We start from the raw sequence: 17991 nt of genomic DNA, 5'->3' as shown, positions 1-17991 counted from the left end.
ACAATAGCTTTGCCAACAAAGGTCCGTATAGCCAAAGGTATGGTTTTTCCAGTAGTCATTTATGAATGTGAGAGTTGGACCATAAAGAAGGCTGAGCGCCAAAGAATTGTTGCTTCTGAACTTGTGGTGCTGGAGAAGACTCTTGAGAGTCCATTGGACAGCAGGGAGATCAAACCAGTCAATCCTAAAGGAAATCAACTCTGAATATTTATTGGAAGGACTGATACTGTAGCTGAAGTTCCAATACTTTGGCCACCTGATGTGAAGAGCCAGTTCATTGGAAAAGACCCTGATGCTGGGAAAGATTGAGGGCAGGAAGAGAAGGGGGCAACAGGATGATATGGTTGGATAGTGTCACTGACTCAATGGACATGAGTTTGAGCAAACTCAGGGAGATACCGAAGGACAGGGAAGCCAGGCGTGGTGCAGTTCATGGGGTTGCAAGGATTAGGACACGACTTAGCATCTGAACAACCACAGCAACATCTTAATTCTTAATGAAAGAAAAAATACAAATTATAATCAGTTTAAGTCAATAAAAATAAGAGAAAAAGCTATATATCCAAAACATACCCAAAAGCTTTACTTAGAAGAAAAATTCAGAGCCTTTGCTGTTGTTTAGTCACTAAGTCATGTCTGACTCTTTGTGACCCCATGGACTGTAGCACACCAGGCTTCCCTGTCCTTCACCATTTCCTGGAGTTTTGTTATATGTTTTTATCATGATTCATGAAAAATAAACCAATCAGTTCAAGAAGCAAGAAAGTGAATAAAATCTTGGAAAAGCATAAAGAAAGAATACATTAAACCTAAGAGGTAGATCTTTGAAAAGACAAAAAAATGTCCCTTTTGACAAAACCAAATGGCAAAAATAGAAAATCTAAATAAATGCATGATACTACAAATGAAAAGAGAGATTAACTATAGATATTATAAAATAATAATTTGGGGTATTTTGATTAAATTACTTTCTTAGGAAAAGAACAATTTTTGATGAACAGTATAGTATAGACTAAAAACTATAAACAAAGTTAACAAATGTCAGAGAATTTCAGCACTTAGATAATTTTATAGGCAAAATCTTTCAAATCTTTAAGGAGCCAATATCTTCTTTAAAATTTAAACTGTTAGAACATAAAGCATAGAAAATTATGGGAAACATTTCAGTTCATTTAGGAAGCTAGTTTAACCTGACTTAAAAGAATCATCAAGAATATTTTGTAAAAGAAAAATAATATAGGAGAATTTGCTCTACCAGGAATTACAGCCCATTTTAAAGACATAAGAATTTAATATATAAGAGTGACATTCCAAGTCAATGGGGAAAGCATGAATTATCCATTGTGTTTAGCCAGTTAATTACCTAAAAACTATATACCAAATTAACTCGTATATTAATTAAATATTTAAATAGAATTATTAAAGCCCTTGAAGAAAATACAGGTGATGATTCGCAAATCAGGCTTTGAGGAAGAACTCAAACATACAAATCTAAAGATAGAAGTCAATAACAGAAAATTAGTAGATTTAACTATTTAATAATGTGAAGCTATTATAAAAAAATTAGCCTAAACAAAATTGAAAGGTACAGATACGGAAAATTGTACCTCAAAAGGGTTAGTATCTTTAGTATATATCTTCTTACAGATCAGTATAAAAAAACATTTAGAAAAATTCAAATAATATGAATTGACACTTTAAAAAATGATAAAAATAGTCAAACATTTTAAAATGTTCACTATGCTTTCAGTCAAAACCACAATATTAAAAAAATGAGTTACAGTTATATTTTGCAGAATGAAATGGCAAACCACTCCAGTATTCTTGCCTGAAAAATCCCATGGGCAGAGGAGTCTGGCAGGCTATACTTGATGGGATCGCCAAGAGCTGGACATGACTCAGTGACTGAGCAAACACAGTTGCATTTGCCTAGGCAATTAGTGAAGATTTAAAAAATGAAGCACCCATTTTGTCAGGAATTAGGAGACATGGGCACATTGTGAGTGGGAATCCAGACTGGCACATGTTTTCTAGGAGACAATTGGGCCATAGAATTTAAAAACTATAAAAATGTTCTGAAGACTTAAAGAAGCAGTGTCCGGAAGGGAGGTTGATACGGGAGCATCAATGCTCTTTATATTGTCCCTCCTCCCCTTCATTCCAGCTCACTCAGGCTCCCATCATGTCCCGCCTATATTTGTTGAATAGCCTCCTAACTAGTATAGTTTCCTCCATATTTTCTTTTAACATGATCATCTGCTTTGCCATGTCAGTGTTCTAAATATAAACTATCCATGTTCTTTTGTTTTACCAGTACCTTCCATGTTCCCATCCCTTAAAGGATTAAGATCAATCTTAATATGGCTTGCAAGAGTCTTCATGTCCTGACCCCTGCCAAATTCTCTAGGCATGCCTTTTACCCCCACTGTTTTACCATCCATTCATAATACCCATCTGCTTATAATTTTTACCGATGTGTTACTTCTGTTCATATTCTTTCAGTTAGTTCAGTCCTGTCCTCCCCGTCCCCATCACTCACTCTATTTCTTTGCAGAGAAGGCTCTGCATGCATGCTTGCTAAGTTGCTTCAGTCATGTCTGACTCTGTGATTCTATGGGCTATAGACTGCCAGCCTTCTCTGTCCATGGGATTCTCCAGGCAAGAATACTGGAGTGGCTTGCCTTTCCCTCCTCCAGGGGATCTTCCTGACCCAGGGATCGAACCTGCATCTTTTACTTGGCCTACATTGGCAGGTGGGTTCTTTACCACTAGTGCCACCTGGGAAGCCCTAGTGAAGGCTGTAACTTCCTTTAGAAAGCTTTCTATGACTTCCTGAGCTGGATAAAGTACCCCTCCATTTGCTCCCACAAAACACATTATCTACTCCCCCACATTATTTTTGTGAAATTCATTCATGTCACTGTAAGCAGTTGTAGTTTGTTCACTCTCATTTCTCTATTCAATCGTCAAAATATTTCACAATTGTTATTGAATAATTACTCCAGATACTGGTTAATATGTGTAGTGTTTCTGTTAGCGTTCTTGTGCATGTGTTTTGGTAAACATGTACTCATTTCTGCTGGGTATATATCTAGGACTGTAACTGCTCAATCATAGGAGGAGGTAGACAGAATAATAAAAGCAGCCCTTTAGAATCCTTGCCCTAATGATAGGTTTTCCAGGTGGGCTTGTAATAGGGAGATAACCAGGTGGGCCTAATATAATCACAGCTGCTTTCAAAGCAAGCGCTTTCTTCATCCGGGAGCAGACGAGGGAATCAGACATGAAGCACAAGGAATACTTGCTGCGTTGTTGGGGGCTTGAAGATACAGGGGTCCACATTGCAAGGACTGGAAAGTGACCTCTAGAAGCAGAGGGTGGCCTCAACTGGCCCCCAGCAAGGAAACAGGGCATCGACCCTACAAACATCAAGGTCCTGAATTTTGCCAACAGTGAGTTAGGGATGGGAGTTCTCCCCAAAGCCTCTAGATGAGGACTCATCCTCCCCAACGCCTTGATTTCAGCCTTGTGATATTCTGAGCAGATCACCCAGCCACTCTGTGATGGACTTCTGATCTACAGAACTGTAAGCTAAAAATAATTTTGTTCTTAAGTTTGCAGTAATTTGTTATATAGCAGTAGAATACTAATACACAGAATTTCCATGTATTCGTTTTAGAAGATGCTGCCAAGAGCCATGTATGAGAGTTTCAGTTGCTCTATAAAATCAATACATATTGCTTTTAGCATAGTCACAAAATACAAAGCATCTAGTAAAAATCTGCCTGATTATTGAGCGTAAGTATTAATCATTAGCAAAACAAAGTTAAAAGTGAAATATAGCATTCAGTTTCTCAAGCAAAATATAACATCCATTTCTTAAAAACTTTAAAAATATTCATATCCTTGACCAAGCAATTGCATGTTCAAGGAATTACCATGAATGTCTGCAAAGTTTGAGTTGCAAAAATGTACCTGGTAGTATATATTGTTTACATATATTGTTTATAATAGTGAAAACTTGAAAACAATCTCCATATTTAGTTCTAATGAACCCTTTAACAATGGAATGTGGTGCATCCATTACAAATGATATAGAACAGCTTTACACCAAAGATATTCTGTAGAACGTTAATTTTCCAAATGTTCTAGAAAGATTTAATGATTAAATAGGTTAAATAAGAGATACTCTGGGCAAAGTGACCCAGGTTTCTCTACTGGAGCTCTTTGCAAGCCTTTGCTTTAATCAAACAGCCATTGTTAACGTCTGAGGCTGGAACAATACAGCATTGCACAAATCTATTTGGTTATGGTCAGTTTGCTTTGTTTTCTGGGATATTTTACAAATTAGATTTTGGGAAATGACACAAAAACATGTTCATGATATATACATTTGGTGCCAAAAGTGGTATGAATAGCATAGTCCTACTTTAACATGTAGAATGTAAAGGATATTATACGAAAATATCAAATGTGATTATGTTGATGGAGAGTTTTTATATCCCTTATCTGTATTTTTCTAAAGTTTCTATAAAATTAATATGGGCTACAATTGTAAAAAAGAGAAAAAAGGAAATACCAGAAGTCAATCTAACTACTATTTCTTGGAACAGCAGTATTAAAGCCATAGACCTTGCACTAGGGTTAACCTGCTACATGGTCTGGCTGAATTCAGTAATCATCTACTGCTGGGGTGCCTGTCTTTACCATGGCAGGCCAATTTGGGGGTCAAACGCTCCAGTCGGTTTGGGTTGATTTGGGGTGGCCTCTGGGACTGTTGTGCCAGGAGAGCAGCGAATTCTCGCATTCCCTCCTCTGTGCTCTAATTCAGGCACGCCCAGTTGCCCTGGCACCGAAGGTCTTCTCTCCTAAGTACAGCTTCTACTCTTCCCGTTCTTCACTATCAACTCAGGTCTTCCCAGGTCGCAATACCACGTTGAAGGTTTACTGAAAAAGCCAACCCATGTTCGAACCCTAGCTGAGGATCAGGTGGAGGCACTTAATCTTTGAGTCTCACTTTTCCTCAACTATGAAAAGTGTACATGTATATGTAATACCATAGTATTAGTAGTATGTTATTACTTATTGTAATAGTACTGTTGTGAGGAGTAAATCAAGATTTAAACACAGTACTAGGTTTTCAAGAAACATTTGTTTCTTCCATCTCTCACTCCTAGTTAACATGGCCGTCCATTAGTAGTAAGAGCTACCACCTGGTTTCTTTCTTGTGGGTGGGTCCTGTTTTCTTACATCAGCCTTTGTTTATGAAAGAGCTTGAAGTAGGGTGAGCAGGTGTTGCTGATATTGGTGTCAGCAAACTATGGCCCCTGGTCAAATCTGGTCCGTAGATCGTTTTTATAGTCTGCAAGTTAGGAATAGCCGCTGCAGTTTTAAATCGTTGAAGAAACCAAAGAGAATTTTATATCAGACACTTGAAAATGATATAAAATTCAAATTTCAGTGTTTGTAAATTTTCATTGGAACACAAACACTTACTTATTTGCATGTTGTCTATGACTGCTGTCATACAATGTTGAGTATGCATGACAGAGACTGTACTGCCTACAGAGCCATGTTTACCATCTGATTCTTCACAGAAAAAAAAATCTATTGACCTCTACCCTAGGCTCTTTATTTCTTTTGTTCTTTTTTTAAAAAGTGATGTTTACTTAGTTATTTTGGCTGTGCTGGGTCTTTGCTGCAGCTAGGCTTTCCTCTAGTTGTGGTGCTCGGACTTCTCAATGCAGTGGCTTCTCTTCTTGCAGAGGATGGGCTCTAAGGTTCATGGGCTCAGTAGTTGTGGCTCACAGGCTTAGTTGCTCCACAGCATGTGGGGTCTTCCCAGATCAGGGATCAAACCCATGTCTCCTGCATCAGCAAGCAATTTCTTTACCACTAAGCTACCAGGGTCCTTAGGCTGCTTATTATCTTAAAGACAAGCTTTAAGAGACATGGTGCTCATTCAGTTCAGTTTGGTCACTCAGTCATGTCTGACTCTTTGCGACCTCATGGAGTGCAGCTTTCTTTATAGTCCAACTCTCACATCCATACATGACTACTGGATTGGATTGCATTTATTAATTAAAAGAAATGTCTCTTGAAGGCTTGAGTTTTGAAGTTTCCATGTCCACCCCTTTTCTTGAACTTCCATGAAGTATGTGATAAGCTTGGGTTTGCAGGCCTGGCACAGCTAAGGCTGCAACTCTCTTTCTAGATACTCTGACCATCTGTTAGTTAAGAGACACCAACTGAGTGGTCAAGACTAGCTTTTAGGGTGTATGTATATAGGTTCAGTTCAGTCGCTCAGATGTGTCCGACTCTTTGCGACCCCATGGACTGCAGCACGCCAGGCCTCCATGTCCATCACCAACTCCTGGAGTTTACTCAAAACTCATGTCCATTGAGTTGGTGATGCCATCCAACCATCTCATCATCTGTCATCCCCTTCTTCTCCTGCCTTCAATCTTTCCCAGCATCAGGGTCTTTTCCAATGAGTCAGCTCTTCGCATCAGGTGGCCAAAGTATTGGAGTTTCAGCTTCAGCATCAGACCTTCCAATGAACATTCAGGACTGATTTCCTTTAGGATGGACTGGTTGGATCTCCTTGCAGTCCAAGGGACTCTCAAGAGTCTTCTCCAACACCACAGTTCAAAAGCATCAATTTTTCGGCATTCAAGTTTCTTGATAGTCCAACTTTCACATCCATACTTGACTACTATAAAAACCATAGCCTTGACTAGACGGACCTTTGTTGACAAAGTAATGTCTCTGCTTTTTAATATGCTGTCTAGATTGGTCATAACTTTTCTTCCAAGGAGTAAGAGTCTTTTTATTTCATGGCTGCAGTCACCATCTGCCGTGATTTTGGAGCCCAAGAAAATAAACTCTGCCACTGTTTCCACTGTTTCTCCATCTATTTGCCATGAAGTGATGGGACCAGATGCCATGATCTCTGTTTTCTGAATGTTGAGCATTAAGCCAACTTTTTCACTCTCCCCTTTCACTTTCATCAAGAGGCTCTTCAGTTCTTCTTCACTTTCTGCCATAAGGGTGGTGTCATCTGCATATCTGAAGTTATTGATATTTCTCCCCGCAATCTTGATTCCAGTTTGTGCTTCATCCAGCCCAGCATTTCACATGATGTACTCTGCATATAAGTTAAATAAGCATGGTGACAATATACCGCCTTGAGGTACTCCTTTTCCAATTTGGAAACTGTCTGTTGTTCCATGTCCAGTTCTAACTGTTGCTTCCTGACCTGCATGCAGGTTTCTCAAGAGGCAGGTCAGGTGGTCTGGTATTCCCATCTCTTTAAGAATTTTCCACAGTTTATTGTGATCCACACAGTCAAAGGCTTTGGCATAGGCAATAAAGCAGAATGGATGTTTTTCTGGAACTCTCTTGCTTTTTCAATGATCCATCGGATGTTGGTAATTTGATCTCTGGTTCCTCTGCGCTTTCTAAAACCAGCTTGAACATCTGGAAGTTCACAGTTCACATATTGCTGAAGCCTGGCTTGGAGAATTTTGAGCATTACTTTACTAGTGTGTGAGATGAGTGCAATTGTGTGGTAGTTTGAGCATTCTTTGGCATTGCCTTTCTTAGGGATTGGAATGAAAACTGACCTTTTGTAGTCCTGTGGCCACTGCTGAGTTTTCCAAATTTGCTGGCATATTGACAGCAACACTTTCACAGCATCATCTTTTAGCATTTGAAATAGCTCAACTGGAATTCCATCACCTCCACTAGCTTTGTTCATAGATAGTGATGCTTCCTAAGGCCCACTTGGCCTCGCATTCCAGAATGTGTGGCTCTAGGTTGGTGATCACACCATCGTGATTATCTGGGTCAGGAAGACCTTTTCTGTACAGTTCTTCTGTGTATTCTTGCCACCTCTTCTTAATATCTTCTGCTGCTTTTAGGTCCATACCATTTCTGTCCTTTATTGAGCCCAGCTTTGCATGAGCTGTTCCCTTGGTATCTCTAATTTTCTTGAAGAGATCTCTAGTCTTTCCCATTCTATTGTTTTCCTCTATTTCTTTGCACTGATCGCTGAGGAAGGCTTTCTTATCTCTCATTGCTATTCTTTGGAACTCTGCATTCAAATGGGTATATCTTTCCTTTTCTCCTTTGCTTTTCACTTCTCTTCTTTTCACAGCTATTTGTAAGGCCTCCTCAGACAGCCATTTTGCCTTTTTGCATTTCTTTTTCTTGGGGATGGTCTTGATCACTGCCTCCTGTACAATGTCACGAACCTCCATCCATAGTTCACCAGGCACTCTGTCTATCAGATCTAGTCCCTTAAATCTATTTCTCACTTCAACTGTATAATCATAAGGGATTTGATTTGGGTCATACCTGAGTGGTCTAGTGGTTTTTCCTACTTTCTTCAATTTAAGTCTGAATTTGGCAATAAGGAGTTCATGATCTGAGCCACAGTCAGCTCCTGGTCTTGTTTTTGCTGACTATATAGAGCTTCTCCATCTTTGGCTGCAAAGAATATAATCAACCTGATTTCAGTGTTGACCATCTGGTGATGTCCATGTGTAGAGTCTTCTCTTGTGTTGCTGGAAGAGAGTGTTTGCTATGACCAATGCATTTTCTTAGCAGAACTGTATTAGCCTTAGCCCTGCTTCATTCTGTACTCCAAGGCCAAGTTTGCCTGTTACTCCAGGTGTTTCTTGACTTCCTAATTTTGCATTCCAGTCCCCTATAATGAAAAGGACATCTTTTTGGGGAGTGTTAATTCTAGAAGTTCTTATAGGTCTTTGTAGAACTGGTCAACTCCAGCTTCTTCAGCATGACTGGTCGGGGCATAGACTTGGATCACCGTGGTATTGAATGGTTTGCCTTGGAAACGAACAGAGATCATTCTGTCATTTTTGAGATTGCATCCAAGTACTGCATTTCAGACTCTCTTGTTGACTATGATGGCTACTCCATTTCTTCAAAGGGATTCTTGCCCACGGTAGTAAATATAATGGTCATCTGAGTTAAATTCACCCATTCCAGTCCATTTTAGTTCACTGATTCCTAAAATGTCGACATTCACTCTTGCCATGTCCTGTTTGATCACTTCTAATTTGCCTTGATTCATGGACCTAACATTCCAGGTTCCTATGCAATATTGCTCTTTATAGCACTGGACCTTGTTTCCATCACCAGTCACATCCACAATTGGCTGTTGTTTTTGTTTTGGCTCCTTCTCTTCATTCTTTCTGAAGTTATTTCTCCACTAATCTCCAGTAGCATATTGGGCACCTACTGACCTGGGATGTTCATCTTTCAGTGTCCTATCTTTTTGCCTTTTTGTACTGTTCATGGGGTTCTCAAGGCAGGAATACTGAAGTGGTTTGCCATTCCCTTCTCCAGTGGACCACACTTTGTCAGAACTCTTCACCATGACCCATCTGTCTTGGGTGGCCCTACATGGCATGGCTCACAGATTCATTGAATTATGTATGTATATACACCCTAATATAAATATATATATGTATACAATTTTTTAAAACAATTACTACAGATTTGTTTATCATTGGTTTTAATTGGTAGTTAACCAGCAATGCCTTAGAACACGGTCTTTGTCATTGCCCTCTCTTGTTATTTAATTTATAAACAAGCATCTGAGAAGATGCTGCTTCAAAAAGACCCTGTGATCCATTTGTCATGTGAGGATTCCTGTGCAGTGCAGCCACTGTCACTTTCATGTTTCTCTGTAGATGAGATGTTCAGATACTAATGGTAAGTATTCTGTTGCATAGTGCAAAGGGCAGTCTCCTAACAGGGCCAGTAGGGTATCTTAGGTAGAGCCTCTGCAGATTTTTTTTTCTCCTTCTCTGAGAATGGGTGTTTTGGTAGAGACTCTCTGCAACCAATGCAGGAGATGTGGGTTTGATCCCTGGATTGGGAAGATCCCCTGGAGAAGGAAATGGCAACCCACTCCAATATTCTTGCCTGGAAAACTCCATGGGCAGAGGAGCCTGGCTGGCTACAGTCCACGGGGTCGCAAGGAGTTGGACATGACTTAGCAACTGAACAAAAACAACAACAAATCTGCAACCTGGCCAGCTCTGGCTGCATAAATTATAGCTGTACTGGGCCTAAGTAATAGGAGGGTGAGTCCAGCATATTGTCCATTCTGTTTATAGTTCTATGAAAGTAAAAATCTGTTAAATGCAACTAACTCAAAGCAAAACAGTATACATATGAGCAGGATTTAAATGGCCAAGGCCTATTTTTGAGTGATAATAAAGCCAAACTGAATTCGATTTGCTCATTCTAAAAGAGACCTTTCTGTTGTTTTCAGACAGAAAAAACCACATGCAGAGCATGCAGGTTTTCTTCTGATGCCAGCTGTCAACAACTGTATTTGCCCAGTTTTAGAATATGTTTGCTTTCTGTTAGTCTTTTCTGTTTCTCTAGTTGCGGCTAATGGGGGCTACTCCTTGTGCTGTGCTGGGGCTTCTCATTGTGGTGGCCTCTCTTGTTGTGGAGCATGGGCTCTAGGCATGTAGGCTTCAGTAGTTGCAGCTTGTGGGCCCTAGAGCATGTAGGCTCCAGTAGTTGTGGCGCACAAACTTAGTTGCTTTGCAGTATGGGAGATCTTCCCAGATCAGGGATGGAACTTGTGTCTTCTGCATTACCAGGCAGATTTTTTTAACCACTGAGCCACCAGGGAAACCCCCCGTTTTTGCATTTTTACGAGCTGCGAACCATCAGTGTTTTGCAGAATTTCCTCGTTTTCCTAAGACATCAGGATACCAGTCCTTCCTAACTCCCTTCAGCTCCTTGATTTCAGTGTTTGTCTCTACTGGCCTGTTTCCTTAGTAGCCCCCTGCCTAGGTCAGATTTTAACTCTTTTGCATAAAAGTTCTAAATAGACAGGAATCTCCCACAGAGGAAGTGCTGAGTTGTCTATAGCTTCTCCAAGCTTTCATTATTTTCTAGGATCAGTTCAGTTGCTCAGTCGTATCCAACTCTTTGTGACCCCATGGACTGCGGCACACCAGGCTTCCCTGTCCATCACCAACTCCTGGAGCTTGCTTAGACTCATGTCCATTGAGTCAGTAATGCCATCAACTCTAGGATACATTCAGTAATTTTTCTAGAATACATTCATTATATAGAGTTTGTGGTGCCCAAGATTCCAGATAACTTTAAGGGAGCCATGAATAAAGGCATTGTAAATGGCTTGTTTATCTTTCTGGGTCGAGATCAGCATTGACATGCAATGTATTGTTCCTAAGCACCTCTGTCAATGTCTAAAAATGTTTTATTTTTCTATAGAAATCAGTCACTTTTTAAAAGCCTACCATCACTTTCTATGTTTCTCTGCTGGTCTTAGGAAATCAGCTTTGGGCATCCTAAAAACTAATTTTGTTATCACCACCCATGGAAATGCCAGTTGGGCTCTGAGGAATTTACCTAAGTGAGTCAACCTTTATGCATGCTTCAGTTCTGCTTATTTTTATTATCAAGTTTTATCATTTATATTTTGTTTTCTCTTCAGAATCCTATAAAGAAATGTCTCAACATTTAAATATTGACTTTTTAAGTGTCCTTCAATTTAAATATCTGAGATTTTACATGTATTCCAAAAGGCATTTCAGAATGAGGCTTCCTGAAGTTTACTTTTTTGTTGTTCAGTTGCTGGGTCATGTCTGACTCTGTAACCCCATGGATTGTAGCACACCAGTCTCCTCTGACCTCCATCTCCTGGAGTTTGCTCAAATTCATGTCCATTGAGCTACCTAACCATATCATCCTCTGCCTCCCCCTTCTCCTTTTGCCTTCAGTCTTTTCCCAGCATCAGGGTCTTTTCCAGTGAGTCAGTTCTTTGCATCAAGTGGCCAAAGGATTGGACCTTCAGCCTCAGCATCAGTCCTTCCAATGAATGTTCAGGGTTGATTTCCTTTAGGGTCACTGGTTTGATCTCCTTGCAGTCCAAGGGATTCTCAAGAGTCTTTTCCAGCATCACAATTCGAAAGCATCAATTACTTTCACCACTAGACACATACACAACTGAGTGTCGTTTCTGTGTTGGCCCAGCTGCTTCATTTTTTCTGGAGCTATTAGTAATTGCCCTCCATTCTTCCCTGGTAGCGTATTGGACACCTTACAAACTAGGAGAGGCTCATCTTCCAGTGTCTTTTTTTTTTTTTTTTTGCTTTTCATACTGTTCATGTGGTTCTCCAGCAAGAATACTGAGGTAGTTGCCATTTCCTTCTCCAGTGGACCACATTTCATCAGAACTCTTCACTATGACCCATCTGTCCTGAGTGGCCCTACACAGCAATGCTTACAGCTTCATGGAGTTACACAAGCCCCTTTGCCACAAGGCTATGATCCATGAAAGGGGAAGTTTACTTTAGAAACTGGCATTTATGTAATTTTGCTGGTGCTTCTGTGCTCCGCTGTCCCCCCAAATACTATTTGAAATCTTAATGGATGATAATGTATACAGAAACAAAGTGGAAAAAAATAAGCTTGACATATCTGGGGAAATAGACTAGAAAACATTGCTCATTTGAAAGTTAGAATAAGCTTCTTTCATCTTCTTGAGATTAGGGACGTGGTGGACAGGAGGAAGGTAGTAGAAGAGGGCTGAGTAAGCTACAATACAGTTTTGCATGAGAAAATGTTGTACTTCAGAGAAATGAAGTATAAAGATCAAGTACTATGCATGTACTCAAATGAGGCAACGTTGATATTAACCATGGAAGGTTGAATCCATTTTTAAAAACAAAGATTTGGGTGCTCACTCTTCTGGTCTTCTGAGCACACAGTGTCTTGAAACTACAGCTTTCTGTTTACTTTTGTCTTTCCCATGAGGCTCTTAGTTCCTTGACTGTGTAACTTAGCTTTATATATATATCATCCCTCCAACCCCGTCCTTTGGGGGCTCCCATACCCTGTGTCTCTAAGATACTCTGGCCCAACCAAAATTGGGAAAGAGAAGTAATTTTGTGTGCTGCATTTGCTAAGTTGGACTGTATGAGTCTGGTCCTACAAAGGGCCATCTTTCCTGGCTGCATGAAAAAACTGTGCAGGAGAAAAAGAGGTAACATATCAAGGCAGGACAGCTCAGAAGTCAAACCAGACTGAGCCCCGAGGATCCATGAAACAGCTGAGCTGGTTTCACACTGTACTCCCTAGTTGTGTGTGAGCAAATTTTCTGATTTGTCTCAGCTGGTTTAAATTTGGCATCTATAACTTTGTTAACGGAGGTAAACTAAGGCAAGCACGAATTATCAGAAATTGAGTCAGGAATAGCAGAAGAACTGTGATTTGGAAAACACATGCTCCAGCAAGCTGCAGGCCAATCTATTGAGGGCTATTTTTATTGGCAGGGAGTGCAAAGAGGGGTATGTCCAACCACCATCCAATCAATGAGTTCATTGCCTTGAGGATGGAGAGAAATTCTTGGTGGATATTCATTGGTCAGGAGATAAATCTTGGTTCTGTGAATCAAGTATTTATGGGAAACCAATCTCTCAGTTCTTTGGAGGGCACATTCATGAGATTCTCTATTCTGTATTTTTCCAGATATATTTCACATTTGCTTAGACTGTGATATTTAGCTATCTTTTATAAATCGAATAACATTGCAGTGTTCCATTGACCAGTGGTTCTTTGGGGACTATTTTTTCAGAATGAGAGGAGGTGTGGGACCCAGGTGATAATTTTAATGAACCAAGGATTCTCTCCCAGATGTTTTTGTTCCTCTCAATCTGAAATATTTGAGTTGTTTTAAATTGTTTATACCTATTCTGCTATGTAAGCAATACTTTCATTATTTAAAATTTTTCATCTTTTAATTCCTAGTAAATTGTCCAAGAGCAAACTGGTAAACAAGCACAGCTTCCTACAGTCAATTCACATATAACATCTGTTCATTCCTGGGAGATTTGACAAATTTAAAAAAATTTAAGTGATCACTTTGTTCTAAAATACTTACATTATTTTTTTTCAGTCAGGGATGCCACTTTGGTTGTTTGTCAATGAGTGCCACACTTTTTTACTGGTTATTTCATGTTTAAGCAACTTTAATAGGTTTTCTTCAAAATAGAAAACCCCAAAGCTGTAATAGGATGATCAATTTTTATGGCATATTCCTAAAACAAAAAAAAAATTATAAGCATCAGAGTGTAAAATCAACATGTGAGAAGCATTGTGTGTTATTCTCATTAATTTAGTCTGCTAAGAGAAAAGGTCAGAAAGAACCTAAATGTTCATCATACAGCCTCACTTAAATACATTATGACAAATTTAGAAAATGGAGTAAAATTTGCTGTTAAAAAGAATGAGGTAGAACGTGTATGTGATATGGGACACTTCTCAGGATAGATGTTGTAAAATAGCATTTTTCATTCATTCAAAAACTATTGAGCACTTTCTAAATGCCAGATAGTGTCTGAGCACTAGGAACACTGAATTTAAGATAGACAAGGTCTCTGACATTCTCATGTCCACATTAGGATCACATATTTCTATTTGTGAAGTTTATAAAAGTGTTTCTCTAAGTATATATAAAAGTATAATTTTAAAGTATGCTTGGGCTTCCCTGGTGGCTCAGCAGTAAAGAATTTGCCTGCCAATGCAGGAGACACGGGTTTGGTATTTGAGGAGCAGCTAAACCTGAGTGCCACAATTATTGAACCTGTGCTTTAAAGAGGCTGGGGACCACGATTACTGAGCCCATGTGCTGCAACTACTGGAGCCCACGCCTAGAGCCTGTGCTTCACTATAAGAGAAGGAAGCCACCACAATGAGAAGCCTGCCCACTGCAACTAGAGAGTAGCCCCTGCTCTCTGAAACTAGAGAAAAGCCCGTGAAGCAAGAAGACCCAACACAGCCAAAAATAAAGTCTTAATTAAAAAAAAGTTAATGCTTATGTATGTATATGTACATATATGCACATATATATACACATATATAAACACTCATTTATATGTGAATATATAAAATGTTTGCTTTACAATCTTCTTGAAGTGTACATAATAAAGTGTTATAGTGATTGCCTCTGGGGAAGGGGAGGAGAGTCTGAAGTAAGAGGGAGACTTCCTTGTCTACCATTTGTGTACCATACACATATAGTATCTTTTCATCCCAAATAAATTAGTTTTCACCAAAAATAAATTACTTTTAAAATAACTTTCCAATAATTATAGCCAGTGTTTGTAACTTTTACAAAATATATAATCACTGTTAAGGTAGAAGAGTCATTGCTGGTTGAAAAATTGTGGAACCATGACTAGAAATACTCATTTCCCAATAAATCTACTTGCTTCTGTATGATCATATCTGATACTCGATAATATTCAAAGTGAATAAAGAGTTCACTGTAGAAACTGGAGCAAGATGCAACCCAAATTAAAATCATAAACACAGAAGAAAGGGAAATGTTAATAATATTAAAGAAGTACAAATAAAGAATAGGCAGGTGAGAATTTTTGGTCCACACCAATAAAGCCAAAAAAAAAAAAAAAGAAAATGAGATACAGTGATTTCAAGGGAGATTTAGGAGTCAGCATTAGAACAGCGGTCAGGTAGTTGAGCAATTTCTGGTACCAAATATTAGAAGATCACAAACTCAGAAAGCAATTTATGAGAGGAAGAAGAACAAGGCTTCCTTCAGTACAAGGAACTATGGAGCCTCTGCAGGAACAGAATGGACCCTCCACCCCAAATTTGGTTCTGATGTCAAGATTAATGCCACCTCTATGACACCAAGAAGTATGAAAGGTTTATTCTTCTTCTAACAAGACTTTCTGGAGAGAACAGAGGAGGCTCCCAAGTTGATTCAAAATGGCTTGAGAACAAGGAGAAGAGTGGTGTGGGTTTTATCATTGTTAGGGGTGAGGTCACGGTGAAGCTTCCTGCAGTGAGATTTGAACTACCAGCTGGGACCAAGGAGGGAGCACCTGAGCTGTCCATCAGCTTGCCCAAGTGTGGGACACAGGAGTAGGCTTACAAGCCTCAGAAGTCAAACATCATCAACCAAGTCAGACTCTACTGCACAAGGTCCAAAGAATTTAGCATCATTTTCCATTATTCCATTTTCATGTGGAAAAGATGGAATGGGACAGAAAATTCTAAATTTCTACTGCTTTATGTTTTAAGATTGGTAAAAAGGAAGTATGGCTCTGGAGAGAAAAAAGATACCTAATGGACAGTGTGAAAAAGGGGAAAAAATGAGACAATTTGAAATGCCAGGCACTCTCAAACATGACATAAGGGGTCTATGAATTTGCAAGCAAGGTTGCTACTATGTCAGAACGTGGCTACAGAATTTGAAGTTTGAGACAAAGATGGAAACTCATGGGAAAGGTTTTTTACCAAAAAATAAAAATAAAGCACCTTGTTCATTTCAGTATTAAATTTGTTAATTTATATCCATTTTGCTTGGTAAATATTTGAGATGATAAAACCATTATAAAATCAAAGCTAGAAAAGGTGTCTTGAACAAGAAGGAAAACATGATCTCTCCAGAAGAAAAATAGGGAGGTCAGAGGTCAGTCAGATACAGAAATTCAGCAAGAAGGCAGAGTCAGTACACCAGGGCTCAGGCTCCAAAACAAGACAAGGCACATGCGGATCTCAGTCTTGCCACTTATCTCCTGAGTAACTTTGAGTCAACAAGTAACTTGATTTTTTTTCTTTTTTAAGCCTTAGTTATCTCCTCTGCAAATTGGACACAATACTAAGACTTATACAGTGGTTGTAAGGATTAAATAAGATAGTATATATAACCTACTGAGCACGGGGTGTGGCGTTCAACCAGTGCTGCTATTAATGTTAATATAAAAAGATTTTGAGAGTACTTGGCAAAAAGTGGAGAGTGAGAGTGGCTCTGTTTTGGAACATACATCATCTCATTTAATCCCCATGACAACACTGCAAGGCAGATACCATTACTATCTCCACTTTACAGATGCTGAAAGAGAAACAGAGGTGTTATATCACTGCTCCAAGATAGGTAGGTATTGGTGCCAGCATCCAAGTACAGGTCTTCATGGCTCCAAAGCCTCCAGGCTGTCCCATACCAAGATGCTTTTCTTTGCTACTCATTAATGGATATGTTTCAAGTGAGACGGAAGAGGAAGAACAATGGCCCTTAGAAAGAATAGAAATGTGAAAGTTTACAAATGTGTATGTGTCAGAAGAATGGAACCAGAATGTTCAATACATTTGAGAATTTTTTTTTTGAAAAAGGATGGAAAAATAATGGCCATATGTATATTGTGTTTTTTAAAAAACTGCAATGCTTTTGGAAAATTTCTTGGCTGGGTGATGGAGGAAACTGTGTGTAAATGTGTAAAATGTTAAGGACAGCTTTTATAATTAAAACCTGTGAGAAAGAGATACGAAATGGCTTTAATAAAGTTAAAGGTACTTTACCAATAAGATAGTATTAAAAATGAAGTATCCTTTAAATGCTTCTTGATAAAGTGCTAACTAAAGCAGGTTTTAATGGCCATAATCTTTTAACTGTTTTTTTTTTTTTTTAAGAAGAGGTTAGTACACAATAAATGGAAAGAAGGCATTTACCCAAACAACTCCACTTACCTCATTTCCACATTCTTGTTGTTTTTGTTGATTCGGTTGGCGGCGGGGGAGAGGGGGTGGTCTCTTCAAATGACTTTTCCAAGACAATCTCAAAGGACATCATTGTTATTTGGATATACATACAAAATTTATACCAGTAGCAACTAATCTTATCCTAGTTTTTAATATTCCATGCATCTTACAGCTTGCTCCTCACTTTAAATTCCTCAATATTTAGTTTCTAAAGAGCCACCATGTTTGGAATTGAGCTGCAGAAAGAATGTGATGAGAATACAACAAGATGAAAACAGTAATTGTGAGCTACAATTCCAGAATATTATAAAGGCCAGTCAAATAGCAAAGTCCAAGCAAGAGAACAAGTCTTGGTGTCCTGTCCTCTGGTTCACCTGCTTTTCATGATGCTCCCTGAGACATAACCCAGTC

Source organism: Giraffa tippelskirchi, chromosome 1, assembly GCF_054371585.1.
Source record: "Giraffa tippelskirchi isolate mGirTip1 chromosome 1, T2T-mGirTip1v1.2.pri, whole genome shotgun sequence".
NCBI classification, from domain to species: Eukaryota; Metazoa; Chordata; class Mammalia; order Artiodactyla; family Giraffidae; genus Giraffa; species Giraffa tippelskirchi.
The sequence above is the reverse complement of the archived record's forward strand: the minus strand, read 5'-3'. Positions refer to the sequence as shown.